Consider the following 25,659-nt stretch of genomic DNA (forward strand, 5'->3'; position numbering starts at 1 on the left):
GCTAAATTGTCGATGTAATTGTCAACGGTTTCTTTCCAAGGTTAAACCGATGATGTAACCTTCGACCAAATTGTCGATGGTTCTTTGTGAAACTCAGCTTCCTTGTTTGTTTCCTCACCATACTTTTCCTGTGCATTAATATAAGTCACAAATTTAATAATGATTTTTAATTAAAAGTTCAATGATCACAAGTATATTTTATCTAAGGAAAAACTAATTTTAAGTGTTTAGTAAAAAAGTTGTAAAGTATCTAAAAATATTTAAAATGATTAAAATAGATATGAATTTTTAAGAAAGATAACTAATGTATTCATAGTTTTGTAATAATTGAAAAAACAAAATTTAAGAATAACAATGAAATAAAATAATTTGTTGAAGAAAAAGTTAATCTTTAGATTTTAAAATATTTAAATTTGTAACTTTTAAAAGTTCCTCAAACAAGTTAAAATTTGACTTTTAAAAGTTGGGAAAATATTTATCAAACACGTTAGACCTAACTTTTGCTTCTAAAATTAAGAAGTTGAGGCAAAAAAGAATTGCAAATTCACCAAATAATGTATGTGAAAAAAATTCTTTTACATTTTGTTAATAAATACTGGTTAATTTGCAATTAGGAGTGTTCATAAAACCACGCAACTCACTTAACCCTACCTAACCCAATCCAAACAACCTGCAAAGAATTATTTCAAAAGTGTGTGGGTTAGATTATGCATCTCTATACAAGCCGTCGGTTCTAGCTCATGTCTGACCCTAAAGTTAAGGTTCTTTAGAATAACTCTTTCTATTTGAATGTTTATATTTTAAGTCATTAGATAATTAAGTAGTTGGATATTACTATAAAAAATTATAAAAGTAAAAAATTGAAATAAAAAAATAAAAATAGAATTAGGAACTTAAAATAAAAAACCGACAACTTGTTTGTTAATATTTTTAAAACTAAAACAAATTATAAATTTGATAAAAAAAAATGCTCATTTAAGTCCTTAAATCAAATAAAAATTTAAAATAAATATTAAATTAGTAAAAACATAAAATAATATAAATTAATTATATAATAACAAACTAATATGGTTAGTTTAGTTAATTATTATTTTTTAGAATTCAATTTCTTACTAATTATATTTTAAGTTCATATGATCATTTTACTTTAATTTTAATTAAAAATTATGTATAAAATAAATAAACAAATTTAGAAAAGTAAATTATGAACATTAAAGTATTCTGATAGTAGGTTGTCAAAACAAACCTAAAATCATAAGTTTTGATTTTTAATTTTTTCAAAAGTAGCTAAAAACTAATAATGGAGAAAAAAATATGACAATGTAAATAAATGTATTTTTATAATTTATTTTTTCACTATATAGAAATAAAAGTAAAAAAAATAGAAAGTAAAATTAATAGCAATTTGGTTTTGTATTAATTGATGATCGTAGTGATATTTATGGTTGCTTAAAAACCCACTTGAAGAATAAGTCAATTTTATATTAACAGAAACAACCAATCGGGCATTTGGTCTAGTGGTATGATTCTCGCTTAGGGTGCGAGAGGTCCCGAGTTCAATTCTCGGAATGCCCCATTATTTGGGCTTACGTATTTTGGTTTTTTTGGCTCCCTTGAAGTGGTTGGATGCACTCATGCACACTACGAACAAATAGATGGATATCCAATCTCTCCACAAACTTTTCTATTGCATTCACAGCGATGACCCACCACCTGCTGGATCAATGGCTTCCGAGACCCCCGACGAAATATTTAGTAGAAGAAGACGAGGAGCAAACGTCTCAGTGGATATGGTAATTATGTTCTTCTCCAATTGTCGTTCTCCTCCTGCATTGAGAAACATTGAACGCTGGCTTTTCCTGCAAATCAACCGAACAGATGCCTAAATAGTGTGAAAAAGTTCCAATTTCGCCCTTTTTTATTATTAAAAAAATTGCTCCAATAGTTCAATTTTCCTCGAGTTGAAGGCTTCAACCCTTTGCCTGCAGAATGACCCTATTGTCCACTTTACAGACCTCCTACATTGCGGCCGCAACGCCGTTATTCTTTGTCTTTATCTATTATTGAGATTTCTGTGTTAGGGTTACTGTTCATGTTTGTTTGTATCATTATTGTAATCCTGGAGTGAAGCAAGCACAATTTAGATAATTTTTTTTTAGAGAAAAAAAATTCTGGGAATGGATTAGAAAAGGTATAAAACACATCCTAGCAAAAATGACATATTGCTGCCCCAAGGCCATTATTCTGTATCTTTATCTAGTATTGAGAATTCTGTGTTAGGGTTACTGTTCATGTTTGTTATTATTATTATTTCAATTTTGGAGTGAAGCAAATGCAATTTAAATTTAAAAAAAAAAAAAAAATTGTTGGGAGTGGATTATCAGAGGCATAAACACAACCTAGCAACAGCGTTCTAAACCAAATGACATACTTTTTAGTTACCGATTGGCAGAGGCATTGCTTATTGTAGTGGTATAGTCTTGGATAAACAGTGATATTGCTTCCATGGAGTTTTTACATTTTGACAAACTGATAAATTAACTTGATTGTGCAACTTTAGCTCTATTTTCTTGTTCTTTTAACATGATTGTGATTTGAAGCACTGATATGGTTTGTATAAATCGATTCATGTGGAGAAGAAGTTTCTATGCTTGCCATTACTCTATCTTTAACCAAGCTCCTGTTTTTGGCGAGCTCCGTTGTATTAGATATGCGGTTTATCATCAAATCTATGCAAGGAAAATTGAGAATTTAAATTGCCAAAGTGGTTTCAAGAATTTTTATATGGCTTGGTATATTTTGGGTTTTGAACTGGTTCTTTGTGCCTTTTACATTTTTTTTTCTTTTCTAAATCTCATGTTTCTTTCGCAATATTGTTACAAAGTAGAGAGATTGAAATCTATCTCCTTTAGCATATACCAACTTTTGGTGTGACCATCTCACATCCATGGTGTGTAAGCTTCTAGGAAAACATTGTGTGCATGTGTGTGTTCATTATGCTTTTTCATGTCTATGAATTTAAATTCTTTTTTTTTTTTTGATAAAAGTTATTATTGTGAATGGTCTCGACTCTTGATTAACATCTTCAAATGCCAAAGCCTTTGATGGTGTTTTAATATGTTATGGAGCCCATGTAACAACAACAAGAAGCAATCAAAAATCCTTAAGTCCCACAATGTGGGGATGGCTACATGAATCCTTTTCCACTAATTTGCACAATTGCATGCAATTTTCTCTGACAATTTAAGGGCCATTAAATCCTTACTCTACTATCTTATTGCAAGTTATTTTAGATCTTCCTCTATCCCTTCTACTACCAGAAACAGTGACTAACTCATTTCCTTCCAAATGGTGCACTATTTGGCTTATGTTTTGGAAGAAAAACCATCTCAGCCGCCCTTCCCTTATCTTTCAGTGTTGCTATGCCTTACTTACCGTGAATATGTTCATTCCTTAATTCATCTTTAAACATTATACCACTCATCCACCATTTTTTTTATGGCAAAAGAAAATTTCATTAATAGGAAGAGAATTTTATGAAGGAGAATGAGGAATCTCCCTAAAGAGGCCTGGAATTATCCAGAAAAAACAGCTAAAAAATACCATAAAAAATGTGCCAAAATGTGCCTCCATTTTCTATGTAGCTTGTGGAAACTAATTCCTCTGAAAAAACCCAAACCAGTGCACTGCAATGAGGCCAAATACTAAATTTTTTCCCAAACCAACACCCAATTTAATTTCTTCCCATTGAATATCCTTGCATTATGCTCCAACCATAACCCCCATAAAATTGTGAATATTCCACACCTCCATAGGACTGCCTTGTCCTTTCTCCCATCAAAGCCTATGAAACAAATAGCTAACAATTCACCAATAGAAGAAGGACAAACCCAGCACTCTCCAGAAATACCAAAAAGCATATTTCAAATCCTCCAAGAAAATTCAAAGTGGAAAAGAAGATGAGGAGCCATCTCCAAATTATTGTAACAGAGCACACATACATCGGGAGAGAGCCTTCAAAGGTCTCTAATTTGCAGCAATAGTATTATTTTTGCTGAGAACAAGCAACCAAGTGAAAGCCTCATTTTTTGGAGGAGCCTTAGCTTTCCAATGAAATAATAGAGTGGGAAAGAAGAATTGGAGTGAGAATTCAAAATAAGATTTGCAAGAAAACACTCCCGACTGATCCAAAGAGCAGGACTGAATGTACCCCTCCAATGAGAACTTGCTCCCATTCAATAAAGATAACAAAGGAGACAGCTCTACCATCTCCCCATCATTAAGAGGTTTCCTAAAATAGAGATTCTAGGAAACAAATGGACTACACAAATTCCCAACAAAGAAAGATATAGCTCAATTTTGCTCATAGCTTAGTCGAAAAAGATGAGGGAATGAATTGGATAAGGATGCATTACCCAGCCAAGGGTCTTTCCAAAAAAAGATTTGAGAACCCCTCCCTACCTCAAGTTTAGTGTAAGGGATGAAAGAAGGATAAATCTGAGAAATGGACCTCCATGGACTACCCAAGGAACATCTTAAACTAACAATGGTATCCCACCCATTCTCATCCAACCCGAACTTAGTTCTTATTACCCTTTGCCAAAGGGACAATTCTTCTAGAGGGAAACGCCTTTGCCATTTAGCTAAAAGAATTGTTTCCTTAGACCCAACCCCCTCCTTTTTTGACCTACAAGCCTTCCCTAGTTGACTAAGTGGTCTTTGTGATCCCCCTTACTAGACCACAGAAAGTCTCTCTTGATTCTTGATCTTGCTAGCAATCCCCATCGGAATTCTTAACACAAATAAGTAATATAACAAAATGCTAGAAAGAAAAACTTGGATCAATGTTATTCTACCCCTAAAGAGAAAAGAGTCCCCTTCCAACTATCTAGCCTCTTAGTCAACCTTTCCACTACTAGATTCCAAAAATTCACTACTCTAGGGTTACACCCCAAGGGGATCCCTAAGCAATTCATCGGCCAATCTAGGATGCCACACCCCACTTCAGTAGCCCTTCTCCTCACTCACTCCATGGGCACATTCAAAGCTGCTAATCCACTCTTCCTCTTATTAATTTAGGCCCGAAACACTCTCAAAAATTTGAAGAATGCCCAAAATTCTCCTAAAGGAGGGGCTACAATCGTCAAGGAAGAAAATGGTGCTGTCAGCAAACTAAAGATGAGAATCACCATTTCCTCTCTCCCTACTTCTACACCTTTAACCAACCCCCTCATCCACTTTAGCATTCTCATTTCAGAAACTTTTACTTTTTGGATATGTTATCTCTTTGTTGCCCAACATTCTAATCCATAGAGCATTGATGGCCGTAATCCTATAAAACCTTTGCTTTAATTTTAAGGGTATTACATGATCACACAACACATCCAAAGCTCTTCTCCTTTTTATCTAACCTGCTTTAACTCTACGTATCACATGCTATTTGATTTCTTCTTCAGCTTGCACCAACTTATCAAAATCTACTGTTGTTATTAATAATTTTTCATTTATCATATTAAATCCTTTTATTCCTCCTACCATCACTTAAATTACATTTCATATATTCAGTCCTACTTATTCTAAACCCTCTAGATTCTAAGGATTCTCTCAATAACTCTAACTTAGATTCTACTCCACATCTAGTTTTACAATCAAGGCTATCATCTACAAACAACATACACTAGAACCTCATTTTAGATACTTCCAAGAAGTTCATCCATGACTAGTGCAAAAAGATAAGGGCTCAAAGCATATCATTAATAAACACCTATTGTGATTGAAAGTTCCCTAGAATATCCCTCTATAATCCTAATGCTAGTCATTAAGCTATCATACATATCCTTAACAACATTGATATGCCTATTGCACGCTCCTCATTTTTATTTATTTTTATTTTTATTTTTTTTAGAACCCACCACGGAGCTTCCCTAGTTATCCTATAGGCTTTCTCCAAGTTAATAAAAAACATATGCAAGTCTTGCTTTTCCTTAACCTTTCCTTTAGTCTTCTGAAAAAGATATATATAGCTTTTGTAGTCAATCTCCCAGGCATAAAACCAAATTGATTTTCTATAATTGTTTCATAAAAAAAATAGAGCAAAAATATATTTTGATTATTTCCCAATTTATTATAGTCAAACCAGTATTATAGTTAGTGTGCCCCCTCCTCTTTTTTCTCTGTTATATGAATCATTCTTATCTTTCTTCAATTTATTTGCAAACATTTATTTTCAAAATTATCTTGAGTATTTTATTTTTCATATGTTATTGGTATTGGAATCACTTTGGTTTCGAAGCTACTTGTCTGTTAACATTTTAATTTTTGAATAATTTCCTGCAATGTTAATCCGACATTTGTTGCCATGCCACAGATGGCCATTTAGTTAAAAGAGAGAAGTAACCCTCCATTTGGTTTGTAGAATGAAATTAAAGTAGGAAAGGAATCGAAGAAGGAATGGAATCAAGGTAGGAATGAAGTTGTTTTTGGAAGATTACTGCGTTTTGTTAGTAACATGGAATGACTGTAGGAATTTAGTTTTAATTTCTTTCTAGTGTTTGGTGTTCTTCAATGGCTTCTATGATGGAATGAAAAATAAGTCATTTTTTATTAAAAAAATACTAATATATAATTATTTAATTTTGTATTACTATTTTTATTTTATAATAGTGATTTTTATTAGTGTTAATATTATTTTTTATTGTTTTTGTTTTCTTTTTCACTTTTTATACTAATTATTATCTTTAAAATAATAATAATTAAGACAAAAGACACTAACCTCTCTTGGGGTTTGACAAAAAGACAATGACCTCTCTTGAGGTTTAAAAAATTTCAAAGACCTCTCCTAAGGTTTCAAGAATTTCAAGTTCCTCCTTTGAAGTTTGCTAAAAAGATACAAACCTCCCCTTGTATTTTGTAAAACGACAATTTTTTTTAGTGGAGGTTTATGTCTTTTTGGCAAATCTTAGTAGAGGTTTGTAACATTTTTGAAATATCATGGGAGGTCTATTGCAATTTTGAAACTTTAAGGAAGGTCTTTGTTTTTTTGTCAAACCTTAGAGAGAGGTGAGTGTCTTTTGCCCTAATAATTACTTTTTCCTTTTTATTATTATTTTATAATAATAAATATTATTAGTTTTGTCTATATTTTTTATTATCTTTATTATAATTATTGTCCCTAAAATAATAATAATGATTTTTCATTTTTATTATTATTATTATTTTTCTTTTTTTTATTATTATTTTTACAGTAATAAATATTATTGCCATTGTAATTATGAGTTGTTGCTATTATTTTTTTACTATTTTTAGAATAATTATTGTCCTTAAAATAATAATAATAGTTTTTTTCATTTGTTATTATTATTATTATTATTTATTTATTTATTATTATTGTTCTTGTTGTTATTCTTATTATTTGTTGTTATTGTAATTATTATTAGTTGTTATTGTTTTTATAATAATGACAAATAATATTATTATTTGTTATTATTATTTTTACAGTAATAAATATTATTTCCATTGTAAGTATTAGTTGTTGCTATTATTATTATTATTATTATTATTATTATACTATTTTTAGAATAATTATTATTCTTAAAATAATAATAATTATTTTAACATTTATTATTATTATTATTATGAAAATGGGATTGTTCATTAGAGTTCTTGTGTGGATACCCCTCAACAAAATGGGATTGCTGAATGAAAAAACAGACATATACTTGAAGTAGCTCGGGGCATTGATGTTCACTACAAACATGAAAAACTATTTTTGGGGAGATGCCATCTTAACAGCTACACATCTCATTAATCGAATGCTGAGTCGAGTACTTTCCTTTGCTACTCCTCTCCAGAAATTCTAGGAACATTTTCCTACCTCTCGACTCCCCTCCAGTCTTCCGCTGAAAATCTTTGGCTGTATTGCATTTGTTCATGTTCATGCTCACCATCGGGATAAATTGGATCCTCGTGCCGTTAAATGTGTCTTCATTAGTTACTCCCCTACCTAGAAAGGCTACAAATGCTATGACCCTGTCTCAAAAAAGGATGTTTGTTAGCCTTGATGTCACATTCTTTGAAACCGCTCCTTATTTTCCAAAGACCTCTCTTCAGGGGGAGAAATGGAGTGAAGATCGGTTCTTTGACTTCTTTACTACTGAATCTGTGCCATCTATTGAGTCTCCCATTGTTTCATTCCCTTACCCATCTACAGAGCCTCCCATTGCATCACTTCTTGACCTGTCAAACACAAAAGAGCACTTAACCTCAGGGGGAGATGCAAGAAAGCAAAACAACACAGACATACTTGTTTACTCAAGAAAGCCAAACACAAAGAATAGGGAGAATCTCATACCTAAGGCACTAAGAGCGTTGGAACCGGTGATGGCTCCGAACAACCGTGAGTCCACGCCCAATTCCGTTTTGGTAATAGATAGTCATGAGCTCTCTTATGATAATCCTGTACCTGATGACATCAATTTACCTATTGCAGTCAGAAAACAAACCTGGTCATGTACTCAATATCCCTGGTCTAAATACATGTCTTATAAAAGTTTATCTACAGGATATCGTGCTTTTGCCTCTAACCTTGGCAGGATGAGAATTCCAAAGAATATTCAGGAAGCTCTGGAAATACCTAAATGGAGGGAGGTTGTCATGGAGGAAATGTGGGACCTGGAGAAAAGTGGAACTTGGGATGTAATGAATTTGCCGAGAGGAAAGAAGCCAGTCGGTTGTAAATGAGTCTTCACAGTGAAATATAAATCTGATGGGACAGTTAAACGATAAAGCCCGACTCGTTGCAAAAGGATTTACATAGACTTATGCCATTGACTACACGGAGACATTTGCACCGGTGGCAAATTTGAATACAGTTCGGGTCCTCTTGTCCTTGGCAGCCAACTTAGATTGGCTACTATAACATCTCGACATTAAGAATGTATTTCTAAATGATGAGTTAGAAGAAGAAGTCTATATGACAATACCACCTGAATTCAGTAAGAAAGGTGAAGAAAACAGAGTGTGTAAACTCAAGAAGTCCTTGTATGAACTCAAGCAATCTCCCAGAGCATGGTTTGACAGATTTGCAAAAGTAATAAAGAACCAAGGATATCGACAAGGGCAATCTGATCACACTCTGTTCTTCCAACAGTCTGAAAGCGGTAAGAGAACAATTCTAATAATGTATGTTGACGATATAATCTTAATTGGGGATGATACAGTAGAGATGGAAAGATTGAAGAAAGTTCTAGCTACTGAATTTGAAGTTAAAGACTTGGGACAAATGGTTACTTTTTGGGCATGGAAGTTGCTAGAACAAAAAAGGGTATTAGTGTCTCTCAGCGAAAGTATATCACTGATCTCCTAATTGAAACTGGCATGTTTGGATGCAAACCTAGTGAAATCTCGATTAAAGCAGTAAAGAGGGTCGAAGATTGTGGAGTACTAGTTGAAAAGGAGAGGTATCAGAGATTGGTTGGTAAGCTAATCTACTTTTCATATACTAGACCAGATATTGCATTTGCAGTTAGTGTGGTAAGCCAACACATGCATTCACCAAAAGAAGCTCATTTAGATGCTATGTACAAGATCCTTCGATATCTCAAGGGCTCCCCGGGCAAAGGACTCTTCTTCAAGAAATGTGAAAGTAAGGAAGTAAAGATCTTTATAGATGCAGATTGGACAGGATTAGTGGAAAATATAAGGTCCACCACCTATTATTGCACATTTGTCTGGGGAAATCTGGTATCTTGGAAAAGCAAAAAACAGAATTTAGTGGCTTGTAGTAGTGCCGAAGTTGAGTTTAGGGCAGTTGCTCAAGGAATATGTGAAGGACTGTGGTTATGAAAACTCTTGGATGAACTACAAGTCCCAGTGAAATTTCCTATCAAACTCTATTGTGAAAACAAAACAAAACAACTATCAGTATCTCTCTCAATCCAATTCAACATGACATGACTAAATATGTGGAAGTGGACCGACATTTTATTAAAGAGAAAGTTGAAGAAGGAACTATTTGTATGACTTATGTACCTACCAAGGAACAAATTGCAGATATCTTTACTAAATGGTTGACACGACAGAACTTTGATGATCTCATTAGCAAGTTGGAGATGATTAATATCTATGATCCAACTTGAGGGGGAGTGTTAAAATCCCAAGTATCTTTGTGAATAATGAGTAAATTAGGAAAGTGGGTAAATGTAGAAGATTATATATTATTTTGTAGGGGGATTATTTCCTTGTTTAGATAGTTGATTGCATTATACAATGTAAGATTGGGATGTACATAATAACAAGAAGTATTGAATTGAATTCCGCTCACAGAATGCGATTCTATTCCTGAAATTTGATTTCATTCTAGTCCTGATTCTGCAAACCAAATGAGGCAGGTTACTGTTTTAAAGTTGCATAATTTGGATTCTCTTATCCCAAGGAACTTCATTAGATTGACCTGATTACTGTCTCTTTCACCTGCCTCTAAGTTATTGTACTCTGAACCAGTGTAGTGGCTCGTGAATGCCTGTGCCTGGAAGGACCTGCAATTTTTTTTGGGCGGGGAGGGGGGGGGGGGGGGGAGGATGGGCATGTGCATAGCCCTAGGCATATTTTACAACAAAAGAATAGCTGTGCTGCAAACTAACCATCATGTTTGCAGACGACTTGGGCTTGCTTTGACTTCTGTTCTGGAACTGGGGCAGGAGTAGAGCCTACTGGGCTTCTTTTTGTTAATGAGCCCACACCAAACAGGCCCAAGCTCAGTTCTGTTAACATGTAGGACCAAAACAAACACTCCATGTCGAAATCTTGTTTGATGTAGCCCTAACAGATTTGTGTTTGACAGATTTGTGAAGAGCAGAAGAAAAGTAAAGATTTGTGATTTAGAGATTGAAGCTCATCGTTCAGATTTTGTGTTTCTGCCTATGAGCATAGATTCTCCATCAACAGTTTTTCATTGTCATCATTGTCACCTCAGTTGTTCTTGTTCCTGAATTCCTGGAGCTATGGCAGGAGGAGATGACTTGCCAAGGGATGCAATCATTGTAATATCACTGCTAAAATCAATGGGGGTTGATGATTCTGAACCTCATGTTGTGCATCAATTTATGGAGCTGGGGTAACGGTACATTGTTGATGTTCTGACAGAGGCACAGGTCAATTCTGAGCATTCTGGCAAGGCATTGATGGACTCTGACGATGTCAAGCTTGCTATTCAGTCTAAAGTCAATTTCAGCTTCTCTCAAGTCTCAACCTCTACCCCAAGAGGTATTACAACTAGCTACTCTCTTTATGGTTCAATCTTTCTTGAATCTTGATGTTGAATTTCTTATTTTCAGACTTGGTTTCTTGTGCTATTTTATTTAGTTTTATGCATTTTGAGATATTCCTTTTGAGTCGAGGTTTAGTTTCTTTGGCAAATGGAGTTAAATCTGCAGTGGTTTATGGAAGTTTAGAAGTAAAAATCTGCTAAGAGGCATTATGGGCCTACTGGGTTGGGGAAAACAATATTCATTTTCCAATTCCAACTTTCCAAATAATTACAAAAATTTTTTTTTTTTTTTTCTTTTCACTTTTCCGACATTTATATAAAGACCTTGGAAAACAACTAAAAAAAAAATGAAAGATGTTTTCCTTAAAACTGTCGGAAAACTGAAAATCAAAGTAGCCTTTCGTAATTCTTTGAAATTGAAAAAGGAAAGTGAAAACTCTTTTCCACAAGCACTAAGATTTTGGACTTCAGCTATGGGTTTGGCATCAATTGGATTTGCAATCAACATGTAATACTGCAGATTTTTGAACTCTTATACATGAGGCATTGAATGCTGAGTCGCTGACTCTTGGTTGAAGCAATTAACTTGTTAAAGTATGTTTAATTCTTCTAGTTTTTTTATATATGAGGACGAGGATTAATTTATCCATACCCTCCAAACTGCAATTCATATGAAGCTTCTAAAAGCATGATATGGTAATTTTCCTATCCTCTTTATAATGTATTACTGCTCGGTATTTTTATGGAAATAGGTGATGGTTATACTAAACTATAGCACTGCTAAAGTGTCAACTATAGTTTCTTTCCTAACTGTGGGATCATGTTCTGGGAACTTTATCATTAGTAACATTTAGAAACAGAAATTTTAGCTACATTTGTTGTCTTTGCTTGATAAGATAAGCTTATTTTCTTAGAGTGGCTTGGGAAAAAAAAATTGAGTGATAAGTTCTAAGTTTGGAAAATTTTTGGATTAATGAACCAGACTGTGACATGCATTTGAAGGGTAAATTCACTAGGGCTCATTCAACTTTAACTTAATTTCATTTAAGTCACTCAACTTTAAAATGTTCTATTGCAGTTAGTATACTTTAAAAACTGTGTCTATGTCCATCAAGGGCTACTCCATCAACCCTGCCCGATGTGGAAGGGTTTTTGCGTTTGTGGCAGCCCTGTGAGCCACCTGGGTGCCTTTCCCCCTCTAAGTAAAACATGTGCTCAGGAAGTCCTGTCTTCTCCCTTCTGCCATTGCCTTGCATCAGTTGTGTTCAAGATGTCTTAGATGGAGACTAACCAAGAGAGCTAGGAGAAGGTTCTGCATCACCTACAACTTTCTGTAGATGTCATTGCTGTTCAAATCCAAGACATAGGACATCCCAAAGTTGGTGAAATCTACCCCACTCTGACTAGGTCGTGCCACACTGTCTCCAATTCATAAATAATGGTGGGCTTTGTTCGAATATCAAGAGTGACCAAGCATCCATTATCAGTGAGGCAGTTGACTTTGTGAAAGAATTAGAGCAACTGCTTCAGTTTCTAGAAGTCCAGAATAGGATGTGGAAAACTGATGAAGGTGGAGACGACTGCCCTGGGGCTTCATTACTGAAGCTGTTCAATGGGTTGTTCACAGAGGCAGCACTGCTGCAACTCCATAACAATGGGAGTGTTTTGATGCCAGAGAACAGGTTGTCATCACAAGCGGAAATAGAGGTATGGCAAACGTGGTCCAAGCACATTTGAACATGAAAATTCAAATTCAGATGCAGGACAGTTGCTTAAGGCTGTTATTTATTTTATTTTATTTTTATTTTCCTTCTGGATAATCAAATAGAATACATTAAGAGAGAGAAGATTGCAGCGTAAAAGAGGATGAGCCATTTCCCAAAGAAAATAACAATAAAATAAATGAAAATGATCTAACTAACTAGTCACATGAGAAACTCCCTCTTTAAGTCCTTGCCCTAGTTCACCAAACACTTTGGGCCCGTTTAGTTGTGGATTTTTTTTTTCATTTTTATTTTCCCAAAGAACTATAAAATTTCTGGCTTATTTTTTATTTTTTAAAGGTTTGTATTAAAAAGGTAGAAAATAAAGATTTTGTTTAGTAGCGTGAAACAGTTCTTTATTTTTATTTCTAAATTCTAAAATAATTACAAAAAAGATTACTTGTTTTTCATTTTTCTGAAGATTAGATAAGGTAGTATATAGGATAATGGAGTTTTGAACTTGGTTTTCTGTGGATTTGGAATAAATTATATTTTGTTATAATTCACACAAATCCAAATCCAACATTTGAATTCCATGCTCCCAAATATAGAGTAAAAAAATCAGAAGTCTAGAAAACAATAAAGACACTTCAATTTTTCTATATAAATTTAGAAATTTGGAAAACAAGTTGGCTTTTTTTGTGATTATTAAAAAAAAAAAAAAATGGAAACGAAAAAAAATCTATTTTCCACAAACAAATAGTTCCAACACTTCTGATTCTTTTTCATTTTTTTGCATATAAATGTTTTAAAACTGAAAATAGGCTATACTTTTTGTAATTTTTTGAAAAAATAAAATAAAAAATGAAAATTGTTTTCCACAACTAAATGGGGCCCTTCAAGTTTGCTAATTCATGCTGCCTCTTCTTCAATTTCGTTTACCTCCATCCAGGCGAACTTTTATCTCTAGGATTGGAAAACCACAAACCCATCCATCAATTGTTGAGCTTCTACGTCCTTTCAATCAACTTCAACTTGACAAAATTCCTTACACTATTGCTCCTTGTCCAAACCATATTCTTCAATTATAAAAATGCCCTCTAAACCTTCCATTGGAGATGGTGCCACTTATGATAAATCCCCAAACAAATCACATGATTCAGAAACATAGCCATACTATCTCAAATCTCATCCAAAAGCATACCACCCTCAATGAAAAATCCACTAATATCATCGCTATCATCATCCAACACATCACCCCATTTCTCCTTCTCCTCCCCTTGCTACTCCCATTTATATCTCCCTTCCAAAAATTCTGGGAATTCACAACACAAAGTACTTTTAAGCATTGTTTATTACTGTTGACATCCCATTTTCTCCAGGGCATATATAGCAGAATTTGTTTTTTTTTTTTGGCCTAATTCTAGTGCTCATTTAGGTCTTTTTCGTAGTCAAATTTTTGGAATTTATGCATAATTGTGTAAATATTCATTAATTCAATAAAATGAGAAAATATAGAACAAACTTTGAATATAAGGAAAATGAAAAAAATAAATAGATTAAATACATTAAAAATACAAAATAAAAAAGAAAAAGAAAAGAAAGGGGAAAATCTAGTGGGTCTGCATCTTTAAACCTGCAACACGAAAGGAAAAAAGAAAGTAGACGTGGGATTGCACAATTAACATGTGGGTAAAATCAGAGTTTAATGCAGAGTAAATTGAGCCATTCAACTTAAATTTAATGGATTGATTAAATTCTGATTAATCAAATTAGAATTGATGCAATGGTTCTACCAGACCTATAAATAGTGAACTTCAGAAGGGTAAAAGACACAGAAAAAAGGGGAATTGCTCATTGAAAAATTGAGAAAGAATTGTGAGAAGAAAAGTTGAGAGTTTGCGTGATTGAGATTGGGAAGTGAAGAGAAGTAGAAAAACAAAAGGTTTGAATTGTAGAAGTTTTGCAGAAAAGAATTCAAGAGGCTTAGGCAAAAGGAAGAGAAGATTGTAAAATGGAGAATTCAGGAGTAGGGGAAGGTACTTGTTAATTTTGTATTAATTTTATTTCAATTTCTAGCAAATGCTGAATTTTGAACTCAAGATTCAATAATTAGAGCTTAAGTTTAAACAAAATAGAAATTAATAATTTTCCCAGAATATTCCAAACAAAATTCTAGTATTTGACTCGAATTTGAAATATCCAGACCCAGATGTTGACCTAGATCCGAATATTTAACCCGAAAACCCAAAATACCCATATCCAATAACCGGTGTTCGAATACCCCAGATCCGACCCAGAGGCCCAGGTCAACTTGACCTGGGTCCCAAGTCCATTGACCCAAACTTGTGACCGAGGTCAACATCGGCCTAGGTCAGTTAATTTATCTGAACTTAAGCCCAATCCAATCTAATGCCCAATTTCAAACCCAGGACCAACTGGGCCTGACCCGACCTAAAGTTAACACTAAACCAATTAGCCCAAGACCCCACTCAAGCCCAATCTCTAAAAGCCCAGTGTCTAATTAAATTATTTAAAGCTTGGCCCAACCTCAAATCTAAACTAACCTTAGCCCAATTGGGTTTGGTCTAGTCCAAAGACTTAATCAGAACTAAGCCCAACCCTAACCTAAAACCTAAACACCCCTAGGGCCCAATTGGTCTTGCTTTAACTTGAGCCCCACCTAAATTAACTAAGCCCAATCCTGGGCTCGAAAGCCCATTCTACCTCAATAGCTCAATAACCCAATTCCTAGACCCAACCACCTAAACTAAAGCCTGGCCCCAACCTAGGGCAAGCTCTAACCTATGACCCAAGCCCACCAACCTAAACCTTACTGAACTAGAGTTAACCTGAACCCTAACCTTGGTAAGCCCGAACCCAATTCCCCCTGATTAGCTAATAGGAAAAATCGAGAAACCTAGGAAACCAAAGGGAAAATCAACGAAACAGAGAGAGAGAGAGAGAGAAAGGAAAAGGGGGGTTTTTACCTTTGAAGATAGATCCAATTTCAGATCTGAGGGAGAAGCAAGGAGCTTAGGCTCTCTGCCTTCGTAAGCTTGTGCCCAACCTACAAAAGAGAGAACAGAGTTAGTTGATCAAAGGAGAGGGAGATCAGAAAGATCAAAGAGTTCAAGAGATGAAAGAGAAAGTTGAGAAGTGTACTTGGGAAGGAGTGTCGCTGTGTGGTGGAGACCATGGTAACCACGGAGGGTTGCGATGGTGGTGCGGTGAGGCTGAGAGACAGGATGAGTAGATACAAGCAAAGAAGGAAGGGAGCCAAGGGAAAGAGATGAAAAACGAAGGCTAAGAGAGAGAAAGGGAGTGATTAGATAAAAGGTTTGAAAACAGAGAGATGGATGGGTGAGGTGAGAGAGATAAGAGAGATGAGAGACAAGGAGAGTGGAGGGAAAGTTGTAGAGAGAGAGAGAGAGAGAGAGAGAGAGAGAGAGTGAGAATCAAAGAAAGATAGAGATCAAAGGAATGGAGAGAGAAGAGTGAGAGAGACAGAGGGTGTGAGAGTTGAGAGAGAGATTTAAGAGAATTCAGAAGGAAAGGGAAAAAAAGAAAAGTAAAAGAAAATGTTTTTAATATTAATTTTTTTAAAAAATAATAATAATTAGTGGGACATGTGTCACCGTACGGACGGTGACAAAAGGCATAACCAAGATTGTGCGTTGGGGGAGTGACATGGCACGATCCTAGCCATCCAAGTTGTGTTTTCTTTGGACGGTTGGATTGTTGCCACATCAGTGATCCACATCAAAAGCTTCGGGCCTTTTGTGTCCTGCCACGTGGCGGGTACGCCATGCTGACGCCACCTTGCTAGAGTAAATTAAAAAAATAATAATAAAAAAAATAAATTGAAATCAACGTCATTTGTCGCCACCGTTGGCTGACATATGGCAGCCTTCTTCTCCAACCAAGTCAACTTGGTTTGACCAAGGTCAACCCGAGTCAACCCATTGAATCGGTCTGACTCATCTCGAACTGCCGATTTTGTTTTTTTATTTTTTTGTTTTTTCTAATTTTAAAAATTGATTTTTAATTAATTTTAAAATTTAAAACAATTAGAAAAAATTGTAAAAAATCATAAAAAATCCGAAAAAAATAAATAAAAATGATTTGAGTCATTTTGACTCAAATAACAAAAAAATTGAAAAAATGCCAAAAATAAATAAAATGGAGAAAAAGCCTTTAAAAATCCCAAAGAATTGCAGAAAAATGTTGAAAAATTTTCAAAAAATTCTTAAAAAATTTTGTAAAAACCTAGGAATGTTTTAAAGACTATTTTTGCTCAAATTTTATGAATTTATTTAATTATTATTTGTATAAATTATATTTTGTGTGTGCGCGTCCCAACAATTAAACAAAGGGTAAAAAGATGTTTTAGACCACACCTATATTAGTTCTGAGGGGGTTTATGTAATAAGATTTTCTCTTTTGAAGGTCTTATTAGATATTCTTAAATCGCATCTTATTTTATACTTTCTTTCGAAAATTTTAATGTTTTTTTCTAATTTATTAAGGAGTTAATTAAAGGCCATTAGATTTAGTTTAGGTATAATTCATAGTTAATTAGGTACCGTTCATAGAACGAGTGTGTAAGGGGTGCTAGTACCTTCCCCTCATATAGCTAAACTCCTGATCCTAACTCTAGTAAATGTAAACCAAGACTACTGGTTCCTTGGCCTTAGAATTAGTCTAAGACCAATTAACGAGTAGTAATTAGGAGAACTAACCGCACTTAGGTAAATGACAGGTTAGTGGCGACTCCATCGAACCTTTGATATTATTATTCCTTGTCATTCCGGACCCTCCTCCGGGACGTTGCGACAATTACATTTTTTTCCAATTTTCCTAGGAGAATTATCTTGCTCATCCATTTGGCAACCATAAACCTTCTCGAACTCGAACTATCCCCTGCATCAGCAGCCAACCTCTGTATATAATTCGTACCACCTTTGTGAACTTTAGTGCAAGCCCCTCACCCAACTAACGCTGGGGCAACCTCTTAATCAAGCCCTCATCTTGTTAGCTACCCTCTCAAACCAAAAGCACAGAAGCACCATTGTTACCATGGAAGATTTCAGGCTAAGGGTGTGCACCTGAACCTTGCTGTGTTTTTGCCACAGGATGGGCTTGCTGGGGGCAATTTTTTCTTTTTTTCTTTTACTTGTCATGATCTTCAATGGAGGCAGATACGTGGAGGAGCCTTGAGATGTCGCTGATGGAGTTCTTGAGTTGGGAGGACATCTTGCGGATCGTTGTGATGGCGGGGATGACGGTGAATACACACTTCATTAGGCCATTGGTGCGGCACTTGAGGACGAGGGAGAGGGCCTTGTCCAGGACATGCTCTGTTTGGTCAATGATGCGGTGCATAAGGCGCTTGTAGAGGTTTGAGCTAGCTTGTGCCATCTATCATAGGAGGGCGACGAGCTTCTGTCTTGGATTTTGAGTTTCACGCATTCTTGCTTGAAGGAGGGGGCCTCCTCAGCAGCCTTCATCACCTGGTCTGCTAGTTGGATTGGTTTTTTCCAGATCCTTCACTGTCTGCTGTGGCTGGTACTAGCAGACCAAACAACTACAATCCATCATAAGATGAAAAGATGGATCAATAATTTGAGAGGGAGAACAAAGAGAGAGAGATAAAAAAATCCAAATTGGGTTAAGAGGAATTGGGTTGGTGGTGAAAAAGAAAACCTGATTTTTGAAATAGGGGTGGTGGGTATGGGAATCAGAATTCAATTCACACACAGTTGGGAGTGTTGGGAGGAAGAGAAGGGGGAGATTGAGGCTTGGGTCTGGGAGGTTTGGTCTTGATCTTGATCTTGGGTTGGTTCTTTCCCTTTACAAGGCCAAACACATTGGGATTAGCGGATGAGACTGCGGCAGCAGTTCATCCGCTCTTCAGCTTTATCAATGGGTTTTAGTGCTGCCATGCATGCAAAAAACCCTTTCACGTTAGTAGGGTTAAATGGAGCAGCCTTAGGATTCTGACTGGAAACATTTTCAGGTTGAGTGACTTCAATGAAATTGAGTTTAAAATTGAGTGGCCACTGCCAAAATTTACCCGAATTTGAGCATTGGATTTTTACCATTTTTATGATATTTAAATATGTCTATTCCTCTCCCCCCCCCCCCCCCCAAAAAAAAAATTTAACCTGCCAATGACCCAATAATTAAATAAATAGAAAAACTTTCATCCAAACAACTGGTGTCATAGCATGGCAACAACCCAGCCACTTTCATAGCAACTTGATCCAAACACTGCCACAATAACACTACATTACTGCCCAAGCCACAAAATCAAGCCTGTAATTCTAAATGGAGATTCAACTGAAAATCCAATAGCCAATTCCATCTCCACAGCATAAAATAAACTCAACAAAAAAAAGAAGAGGGAAGTGAAAGAAGAAGAAAATCCACAATTGTAGGACTCCGCTCTTCTCGTACTGCTAACCAAATGTCTGCTTCTGACTGCAATTGCAGAACCAGAAATTTGACCATCATATGGTCATGGCCACCCCAAATGATCTCTGTTGCTACTGAAGAGCCATATCTGGCCAAATCACAAGCCCTGACACTTTTTTCACAAGCTGCACCCATAGCCATCTTGGCCGTAATCAGTGAGAGGGACAGTGACTGAGAAAATAAAGAGATAGAGGCCTTCACCAGTGGGAGGCAGTGAGAGGCCGGGCCTCTACTTCATTGCAGGGAGATTGGGCTCAAGGCCTCTAGGACGTTGGCTAGAAATGAAAAGGGTAAGGAAAATTAAGACTAGGAAGAGAGAGAGAGAGAGAGAGGGAGGGAGAGAGAGCTAACAAGAGATGATTTGAGGGTATTAGGAGGGAGGCTGTTGCAGGGTTTTTCACCAATGGATTAGTTGGAGACACAGGAGAAAAGGGCCACGAGGGAGCTGGGAGATGGTGAGAGAGAGGGAGGGAGACAGGGGGAGAGGGACTAATGTTTTTAGGAGTTAGTTCTCAGTGTTTTGGTTGGGGGGGGGGGGGGGGGGGATCTAGGAGCAATAATCACACATGAGAAAAATAAAGACAGCAAGATTTAAAGTGGTTCGGTCCAATCTGACCTACATCCGTGGAGCACACACCGATTCACTATAACCGGGAGAATTACAAGGAGGAGGAGGAGGCTACTGCCCTCGACTCAACTCTCTTTTTCTTTCTTTCTCACACACAACACACTCTGCTCCTCGCCACTCTCTCTCAACAGAGTACATTCTGTTCTTGCCCACACACAATCCTCTGCAACTCACATCTTGCCACACCGATTACACACACACACACATCACACACACACACATATATATATATACATGGATGGGGGGTAAAAGTCAAGCAGAGGCGGCTTAAATTTCAGCATGGTCAGCAGGGTTGGTGGCCGCCAGTCTCCAACATCAACGAACACGGCTGGGTTGGTGCGGCTGCCTACTCCATTATGAGCCACACCCTAACACTCAGAAATAAGATAAATAAAAGATGACAAAAGCAAAAGACTCTTTAGAAAGCACCAATCAAATAAGGGTGCAAAAATTTGAATTGGTTGAAACACTATTATTATTAAGTGCTTGAATCAAACAAGCCAGGTTCACTTAATTTTGAACAGCTTGTATTAAGCGGGTGCAGGCAAAGGACAGGGTCTTGTGAATCTGAATGATTGTGTGTGAAATATTTGTAATATTTCATATTGAAAGATTTGTATACTTGATCATTCACAGGTCCTGCTAAAGCCGGCAAGAAACTGGAACAGAATTCCGTTGTCAAAATCAGTAAGGAGGCCAGGAATCCCACTCCCACCTGAACAAGACACATTAATCAGCCCCAACTACCAACTTGCAATCCCCAAGAAGCAAACTGCACAGGTAGTAGAAAGAAACAGAGGATGAGGAGACTGTTGATCCAAACCTTTCCCAAGAACAGAAGACAAAATTACCACAGCAAATTCCTCAGGCTCAGAGGATATCCTTCCCCCTCGGAGCTAAGTGTGCAAGGTGAGAATTTCAAATTGAGTTGTTCAAGGTATCTTCCAATCAGGAACCATGATTTAGAAGAATGAAGAAGAAAGGTGAAAGGTCTATGAATTAGAAATTGAGGTGGGCTGCAGTATTGATCTAACCTTGTTATACTTGACTTTTTACTATTTGTTGGACCATGTTTATTTATGCTCCATTTGGAACTTGGAAAACCTTTAAGGAAAGGAAAAGAAAATATGAAGGAATTTATTTTTTTTATGTTGGGTTATCAAGGAAAGCGATAAAAATAATAAATTTCAAATCAATGAACATAATATGATGTTAAACACATTTAATTTTTCATAATTTTAACCACATTAAAAAAAAATTTCCATTTTTAGTAGTATTTGATATGGAGGGAAAATATAGTGGAAAATGAGTTTCCTCCTTATTTTTCTTTCCTTTTTGCAACCAAAATCCTTGATCCAAACGGACTCTTAGGGTTCGTTTGGATCAAGGATTTTATTTGGGAAAAGAAAGGAAGGAAAATAAGGAGGAGACTCATTTTCTATTATATTTTCCTTCCATATGAATACTATTAAAAATGAAGGATTGTTTTAATACAATTAAAAGTTAGGAAAATTGAAATATTAATGATTTGTAAAATCAAAAGTTTGTTCATGAATTTGATATTTATTTATTTATTTTATTTTATTTCTCAATTTCCTTGATAACCAATATGAAAATGTGGATTTCTTGATATTTTCATTTTCTTTCTCTAATATTTTGCGAGTTTCAAACTGGGCCTTGAGGATCAAGGCATAGAAAACCTTAGCGCTGTGTAACATGGAAGGAATTGAGAATGCAAATGCTGAAGGTTAAGAGATACACGAGAATGATTCATATTGTATAATTTTCGAGAATCAGTCACAATGCACCAGACCAGCAGCACTTGGAACCATTTCCTCAATTTGTTTTGCCATTTCCCCAATTTGTTTTGGCATGCAATCATTCTTCCAAATGACAACTAAAAGGCACCAAACTGCCAAACTTGATTGATGATGATGATGAAGAGAAAAAATGGAGGATTGTTGGAGAAATGGATATTAATATATTATTGATGACTTGTCTTTTAATTTTTGTGTTTATCTGTCAGACAAATTGTATTGTACGGTGATTTCTCTTTAATTATGGACAGTCTTATTCTGTACTCAATTGTTCATTCTCCATTCTGAATTTTTTTTTAAAAAAATTTTAAATTATGTAAAAGATTTTCACTTAATCTAATGTTAATAAGAGGATTTGCTTTATGTTTGCTGATGAATAACCTGATTATTTTTGTTAACTTTTGTGTGCCTTGTTCAGGCCTTAGTTATAGTTTCTCAAATTATCATATTTATAATGGAGAGGGCTTCAGCTGCTATACTGAGGTCACACGCATCTTCAAAGGCCATTCTAGTTGTGAGGAGTATGGAACTTTTATATAAAGGTAGCGTTTATTTTTCAGGATTTTTGAGAATTTGACACCCATAGCATTGTGTTATGATATTTGTTTTGAGATTAAAGTAGCCATAATATCAGGTTCTTCAGAATCTTGAATGCAAACCAGCCAGAAATATCGTAACATCCCATTTTCGGGAATAAAATTTTTACCATGTGTCGTTTTTGAAGGCATTTTAGATCCCATGAATTAAATCGAACTGACGGCTTACTCTTGTTTGGAACTTAGAATTTGAAGTTGTGTGAATTTAAATTAATTACACTGTAAAATTATATTAAATTTTGTTTAAATTCACGCGAGATGTGAAATTGATATTTTTAAACATGTTTTATTTGTCATATGATATTTAGAAAAAATATATATTTTCTTTCTAATCATAGAGAGGTTGACATTGCAGTGGGGGTGAAAGGAGAGTGCCAGACAGATAGAAAGAAGGGCATGTATGAAATATGTGGTTGTAGGGTTGACTCGAGGCCTGTGGAATCCGCGGTACAAATTGAGGAAGCTGCCTGGCAGTCCGAGAAGCCTTGAATGTAGTCGCCACCTCTCACTTCACCCTTCTCTACTTGCTGTCTCTCTTGGCCATAAATGCCATATGGAACAATACTCCAAATCTTCTATCTTAATTGGGCCTAAGAGATCTTCCCCCTCCTGTATCCCATTTCTGCACTCCTGTATTTCACCATTAAAAAACAAGGGTACTATTATTATAATGAAGAGAATATTACTTTTAAAATAATCCATTTGGAGATTCACTCTCACATGAACTAAGCCGACCAATTTTAGATTTCATTCATTCCGTTTCTAAGTTAGGATGTTAACCAAATTATTCAATGACTGATTTTGGTACAATAAGATTGGCTAGTTTTTTAGTTTTTAAATTCATGCCTCTACTAGATTGTGCCTAGCTTAACATTTTAACATTATCCACTTAGGAATTTCAGAAGATGTGTTGGGAAAAAAATTAAAAAGAAAAAAGAAGAATGACCTCATTTGATACACCAATATCCTACAATGGTTCAAGAAAGTATATATATATATATATATATATATATGTATTGCCATACAAATTGTGTGCCCATACAAGGATTAGTTATAAATTCTTACAAGAGAGTTGCATAAATGATAAAACCAGCAGGTATAAAATTTCAAATGAAAAGATTCATTGGCCAGAAACTGATTTCACTCTTTGAATGTAATAACTTTCATCCATTTTTTCTGTTTCCTACACCATAAAACACTGAGACGTTTTCAGAAAAAAAGTAAAAAAAAAAAAAAAAACTAAACCCCTTGGTCTCACAAAATCCCCTTACTCTTACATTGATATTTTTTTGTATGTAATTTTATAATAATGGAAAAATTAAAAAGGTTTGGATTATCTTATGAGTCAAAATGCAAATACTGTTCATCATAGATCAAGACTTCAAAATTTCATTCATATTTGACCATAGTAAAAGTTAAAGAGAGATTTGAATTGATTAATTGAATCCCTCTAAAGGCTCGGACATGGTTGCAATGTTTGATTTCTCACTTATGGTTAGGCTAGTCAATTACTAGGAATGTGTCACTAGACGAATGGTAATGTCTTGATTCCTTCAATTTGATGCCACTTGAGCGAGTTCAAAGGGCTCGCTCAAGTAAGAATTTCGAGTCATCCAATATAAATATACTGTTGCGGAATAAAAATTTCGTATAACCTTCGGCGAACCTTCCGATCTCGATCCCCTGAAAAGGAAAGAAAAAGAGGTAGCTTGGAGGACCTGGGGGTGTACTCCGGGGGATCTCTTCGATGCCTAAGTAAGAGACTGCTCTAGAGAGGTTGTAAGCAACGGTGAATTTGGGTTAGAATTTGATACCTTTGCCTCTTAGCATTACCCCCTTTATAGTGGTGAGATTTGACCCGTTGGAGATTTGCCATTATGGCGCCCAACGTGAATGACTATTGACCATTATAGCACCAGTGTGGATCGCTCCGGCTATTATAGCGCAGACGTCAATTGCTCTGGCTAGGTGATTGATTTGGGCGGTAATTGCCCTCATTAATGCTGCACTTTGGTTTCGTCTTGACCTATAGTAGGTGATATATTTGGGTATATCAGTTGCCATCCATTTAGTTGCAAATTTTTGGAGTTCGTTCTGAAAGTTTGAAAGTTGTCCTATCTCTTCCATTCCTTTTTTTTTTTTTTTTTTTTTGAGCTGGTTGACTCGTTTGAGTTGAGTTTTGTCTGTACTGGGCTTGGTCAACTCATCTGCGTTTCGTGGGGTATTCTTGCCGACTTGTCTTTCGTGAGACATTCTTGCCGACCTATTCTTACTGACCTGCCCTTTGTGGGGCATTCTTTCTGACCTGTTCTTGCCAACCTATTCCTGCTGACCTACCCTTTGTGGGACATTCTTGCTGACCTGTTCCTGCTGACCTGCCCTTGGTGGGGCATTCTTTCTGACCTGTACTTGCCAACCTATTCTTGCTGACCTGCCCTTCGTGGAGCATTCTTGCTGACGTGTTCTTACTGACCTGCCCTTCATAAGGCATTCTTACCGATATGTTCTTGCCGATTTGCCCTTCATGGGGCATTCTTGTCAACCTGTTGATTACGCGCTTAAATTGTATAATTAGGTGCTTTAATTCATGTTTACGAATTATATTTTTAATTAAATGCCTAATTACTCTCAATATTTTAAAATTATGTCCTATTTATAATATTTGGGTTTTATTGAGTAATTTATGAATTTTGGTATTTTTTTTTATTGCAGAGCAACTATTGGAAGCTAAAAACTGACAGTACTTCATAATCTGTTGTAACTCTCTCATACGACCTCCGATTTAGATGATTTAGGATGCAGTAGAAAGATAAGAAAACGTTCTACAATTTTCATGTTTTGCGTTTTGATAAATATTGGCTGCATCAAGGTCGAAATCATACATGAAATTACCATATGCTATTTTATGGACTATTTCGACATTACTTCGCAATCTAAGAATAACTTTCTCATTCAAACTCTGATCGAGACGATTCAAAATTCTAGGAAAATCTGAGAAAAATCTCTACAACTTTCATGTTTAGAACTTTTAGAGATACGAATGTTTACTAAGTCAAAATGGGTCTTGAAAGTTCAGAACTAATTATGTGTTAACAAAAGAAAAGAAAAAAAAAAAAAGAAAAAAAGAAAAGGGAGAGACTTAAATGGGCTGGGCTCCATGGTGATGTGACCA

The 25,659-nt window shown here is 35.6% G+C and overlaps 1 non-coding gene and 1 pseudogene across 1 annotated transcript; both read left to right on the plus strand.

The window, feature by feature from the left end:
- Positions 1-1,503: 1,503 nt before the first annotated feature.
- On the plus strand, positions 1,504-1,575 carry TRNAP-AGG (transfer RNA proline (anticodon AGG)). Its single transcript has one exon. It is a non-coding gene; the product is annotated as a tRNA-Pro (tRNA).
- A 74-nt stretch (positions 1,576-1,649) lies between these two features.
- Positions 1,650-21,221, plus strand: LOC131167921 (transcription initiation factor TFIID subunit 9-like; annotated as a pseudogene).
- Positions 21,222-25,659: the final 4,438 nt, after the last annotated feature.

The sequence above is a fragment of the Malania oleifera genome, chromosome 11 (genome assembly GCF_029873635.1).
Source record: "Malania oleifera isolate guangnan ecotype guangnan chromosome 11, ASM2987363v1, whole genome shotgun sequence".
Classification (NCBI taxonomy): Eukaryota; Viridiplantae; Streptophyta; class Magnoliopsida; order Santalales; family Ximeniaceae; genus Malania; species Malania oleifera.